Consider the following 5,467-nt stretch of genomic DNA (forward strand, 5'->3'; position numbering starts at 1 on the left):
ATTCGAAATCTTTCGAACAGGAGCCAGAAAAACACCCCTCAAAAAGACCAGGATTGAGGTCATGTTTGAGATCGTGAATCCTGTCCGAAATCTTTCGAACAAGAGCCAGAAAAACACCCTTCAATAAGACCAGGATCCAGGTCGTTAATTCGACTAGGATCCAGGTCGAAATCCTGGTCGTGAATCCTAGTCAAAATTTCACAAACAGGAGTCAAAAGGTGGCCAAAATTTCGACCAAAATCCAGGTCATAAATTCGACTAGGATCCAGCTTGAAATCCTGGTCGTGAAGCCTAGTCGAAATTTCACGAACAGGAGTCAAAAGGTGCCCTAAATTTCGACCAAAATCCATGTCGTAAATTCGACCAAAATCCAGGTCGTAAATTCGACTAGGATCCAGGTCAAAATCCTGGTCGTGAATCCTAGTCGAAATTTCATGAACAGGAGTCAAAAGGTGGCCAAAATTTCGACCAAAATCCAGGTCGTAAATTCGACTAGAATCCAGGTCGAAATCCTGGTCGTGAATCCTAGTCGAAATTTCACAAGCAGGAGTCAAAAGATGGCCGAAATTTCGACCAAGATCCAGGTCATTAATTCGACTAGGATCCAGGTCGAAATTCTGGTCGTCAATCCTAGTCGAAATCTTTCGACCAGGCCTCAAGAGCTGCCCAAAATATCGACTAGGATCCAGGTTGAAATTTCGATTAGGATCCTCATCGAAAAAGGGCTGGAAATTGGAAAAAAACCTGAAAAACTGCAGAAAATTTAGAAAGTTCCAAAAATTAAGGAAAAAATCTAGAATTAAGGGAAAATTCCTGAAAAATACCAGAAAATTCCTAAAATTAGGGAAAAAGGTAAGAAAGTAATAGGGAAGTTTTAAAAACCCTGAAGCTGTGTACAAGGCAAATCGTTGTAAATGTGTAGGTTGCTCCACACTTTACGTCAAAACGATAACCTGTAAGGGAACGAATGAACTTAACTTCTGAGAAATCTTTTACGGTTTCCCAGAAGTTGGGGGGCAAATGATAGGGAATAAAATAAACCCGTATTGCGTAATTAATATCTCATTAATTATATTAATATTGGGCTGGCAGTTAAGCCCATTAGAAGAGGCCCAGGATCCTTGATAAGGGCCCAAAAATAGCCTGGGAATATAATTGGTGCTAAAATTAATTAAGACCAGATACGGTCCGAAAATGAAGCCCAATTAAAAAGGGCCCAAAATCCTGATTATTAATTAATTTTATAATTAATTAATAAGGGATAAATCAGTTGTCAAGATAAGTCCCAATGAGGATATAAAATCTTGTAGATTAACCCCCAAGGGACCTAACAGGATAATAAATCAGTTCCCTACTTCCTAGGACTCCAAAGTCCACTCCAACTCTGAGACTTGCCCACCAAGTCTCCTAGATCTCCTAGATCTAGTCCAATTCAAAGCCTCCCAACATCTAAATAAGGGGCCTCACCCCACAAATTAGAACTACGTTTTTTAGCTTGATTATCTAATTCACAGAGATACGTAGGCATCTCGTAAAGGCAGAGTTAAGCTACGAAACACGAGAGCATCCATTAAAGGCCTTGAGCTCCCAAACCTTAGTAATTAAACCAGCAGTTTATACACCCTAAGTTTTTATCAATAACAATTAGGGACCCCGTTTAGTATCCATTATAAACAGAATCGCTTATAAAAAAGGTATATTAGGAAATGTATTCATTCTAAACATAATTGCCCATTTGATGATGAAAACTACCAGTTAGCGACCCCGTTTTATATTCATTCTAAATAAACATTAAAAAAATTGTCAATCATACACTATCTAAACAATCACAATCATAAGAATTATATGATATCCCAAATATAAACTATCTACACCAAGTCCATCACTCTATATTATAATGGATAGATCAGTTATGAAAATAAGTTATCTTCTTTTACTAGTTATAGTCCACAATTATTTTTCACTGTCAATAAATACTCGCCATATTTATTGTACAAATTATTATGGTGAGTTAATAGGATGTGATATACGCCAAATATATCTAATTTTTATGTTAAATTGGTCCTCATTTATCCTTAATTTTTGATGAACTTGTCCGCAAGTAAGATTATTATAGTTGTTTGGTTGAATGGTGCTAAGTTATGCTTTTGTTGATGATTGTAGCATTTAATGGGTAGGAATGATCGTGGAAAGAGAAACCATGAAGAAATGATGTTTTGGTGGAGAGAAAAGAAAGACATGTAAAAGTTTCTCTTGAGATCTCAAGGCCTTGACTTGAGACTCAAGGCCTTTACGCAAATAGTGGGCATCTCAAGGCCTTTACTTCACTGCTCAAGGCCTTTACAGGAGTACAAGTGCAAAACTCAAGGCCTTTATCCAGATCTCAAGGCCTTGAAGTATGACGGAAAATTTAGTTTTGAGGCTTTTATTATTGGGCTTGTAACCCTTTCATACATCTTTTAAAACACTTATTATAGCCCATTAATATATATTAACATAAGAAGGAGGGTTTAAAGAAAGAACGTGTATACGAGAAATAGGGGGCTTGGTGAGAGATTTTGAGCAAGGATTGAAGGGATTCCATCCGATTTTCAAGAAATTCTTCAAGTTGTATTTTCTTTACTCTAAACTCTTGTAGCCATGATGTTACTTATCAATATATGTTTGTTTCTATCTTTATGATGAGTAACTAATTCTCTAATTCAAGAATTAGGTAGTATTCGTTGGTAATATATGTTTGTTTGATTGTAGTGCAAATTCTCTACTTTGTTAATCTATCATTGAGGGCTAAACCCAATTAAGGGAGTCATGAACCTTTAATTATATCTAGAGGAGTTGTGATGAATTGGGAGAGGAGTCATAACTCTTGTTTATGATATGGTAGACATAACTTAATTATTGATTGGGAGATTAATATGCGAGTTATAAAACTCATAATTCTTGGGTCTTAATAGTTTATGATTGTATTTCAATTGATCATGGGAGTGGTTTTGGGATATAGTTGTAGATATTATTTTGTATCTTGGGAGAGAACAATATAAACTTTAGAAGAATTGTTTTAAGCAAAGTACGAGAAGTCGATATCGCAATACATCAACATTCATTGAACTAATTGAAGAACCCTAGTTCTTGGGTTGCTTTTATTATTTATAAATCTTTGTTTTAATTGCTTATTAGTTTAATTTAGATAATCACAATACAACAATTATTTCTACACACTTCTAGACATTAAGATATTATATATTTGAATTTATATTGATTTAGTCCTTCCCTGAGAACGAACTACACTAAATTGTACCCCAACAAATTGGCGCCACTGCCGGGGAAAGCAGCAATATTAAATTTAGGTTAATATTTCTTATTATTTAGATTTTATCATATTTGTTTCCAAGATCTATCTTATTGGTTTTATCTTTTCAGGTGTTATAACTCTTATATGTGATGCTCTATAAGTGCGAGAAATTTGGAGTTTGACCCAGAAATTGAACGCACTTTTCGAGCTTTAAGGAAAAAGGTTAAGCAAAGAAAAGAAAGAGAGAAGATGGGTGACCGTCAAGTTACGAATAATGTCAATCTTGATGAAACTTTTATTTGGGATCATGAGACTCCTATTCTCGCAAATTGCATTTATAAGACTCCAGCGATTAATGTAGCTTAGTTTACTATTAATCTGAGCTTGATACAAATGGTGAGCAACTCTGCTTTTGAAGGAGATATTGAGCGAGAGGATCCGCACTGTCATCAAGAGCGCTTTGTGCAGATGTGTGGTTCATTCAAAATTATTGGAGTGACTACAGATCAGATTCGTCTTCACATGTTCCCTTACTCTATAAAGGGAAGGGCTTTGGAATGGTTTCAACAACTTCCAGATACTATAATTGCTACTTGGGAAAGTCTCTCGACTTAATTTTTATCAAAATATTATCCTTCAGACAAGACTCAACAAATGAGGGCAATCATTCTGAGTTACAAGACGAAACCAGGTGAAGGCTTATATCAGACATGGGAGAGATACAAGTCTTTGTTGAGAAAATGCCCACATCATGGATATTCAGAGTGGATGCTTTTGAGTACTTTTTATGTGTCCTTGAGTACAGAAGTTCGTTTGAGTCTGGATGTGGCAGTTGGAGTAGACTTTAAGAAATCACCAGTAACCAAGGCAAAAGCACTTCTCGAGCAACTAGCATCGAATAACTATGAATAGGCACCTAATGGTGCAAACTCAGTAAAATCAGCACAAGATACTGAGATGATGAATTTGCTCACACTTAAATTGGATGCTTTGACTCAAGAAGAAGGATACACTGATTATAGTTCCGGTGAGTATTCTTACGCGCCATAATTTCCATAGGAAGCAGCTTTCATTCAGGGAAGACAATCTTGGCTTGTTCATAATAATTCTTACTATAATCCAAATCAAAGACCCAACAACAATCTTTCCTATAGTAGCAATCATGCTGCTAATGCGTCATATGTAGTTCCTAGATAAAATCAACCTCCTGGTTTTCTGCCATGTCAGCAATATTAGGGACAACAATATCAACCTCAATCAAAGGAAAAGAAAGAACCGGCCGACTGGAAGTTGAACTCAATAAAATGATACAAGGCATCACTGGGGCATTTGCCAACATAGAGACCAAATTTGACAAGGTTGAGTCAAGGCTTGATCAAATGGCATCGTCTCAAAAGATGTTGGAGAATCAAATAGGCCAAATTGCTAATAAAGTTGGTGTAGTGAGCAAGGATCACTCCCTTCTCAACCAGATCCAAATGGTAAGGAGCATTGCAAGGCTATCACTTTAAGGAATGGAAGAGAATTTCTAGAAATTGAGGCTATTAAACCCAAGGAGAAAGTCCTGTCAAAAGAAGATGACATTGTTGAGGCTGATGTGGAAAATTCGGAAAAGGTGGATGATAAGCAAAAAGGAGAAGTTGCACTGAAAGCCCCTACAAATCCATATGTGCCTCCAATTCCTTTCCCACAAAGATTGCATAACAGGTAGTTGGAGAAACAGTATGAGAAATTCTTACAAATCTTTCGGCAATTGCATATAAATATCCATTTTGCTGATGCTTTGGACCAAATGCCACTTTATGCAAAATTTCTAAAGGAGATGTTGTCTAGAAAGTGAAAACTAGAGGATGTGCCAACTATTACTCTAAATGCGGAGTGTAGTGCAATCATATAGAAATCAATTCCGTAGAAGTTAAAGGATCTTGGAAGCTTCTCTTTGCCATGCACCATTGGAAAAATGGAGAACATTAAAGCTTTATGTGATTTAGGGGATAGTGTGAGTTTGATGCCACACTCCATTTGCAGAAGACTTGGTCTTGGAGAGATCAAAAAGACAAGAATCTCACTTCAGCTGGCCGATCGTACTGTCAAGTATCCTTTGGGAATCATTGAAGATGTACTTGTTAAAGGGGATAATTTATTTATCCCTTGTGATTTTATGGTGTTAGAGAT

This window comes from Apium graveolens, chromosome 5 (assembly GCF_009905375.1).
Source record: "Apium graveolens cultivar Ventura chromosome 5, ASM990537v1, whole genome shotgun sequence".
NCBI classification, from domain to species: domain Eukaryota; kingdom Viridiplantae; phylum Streptophyta; class Magnoliopsida; order Apiales; family Apiaceae; genus Apium; species Apium graveolens.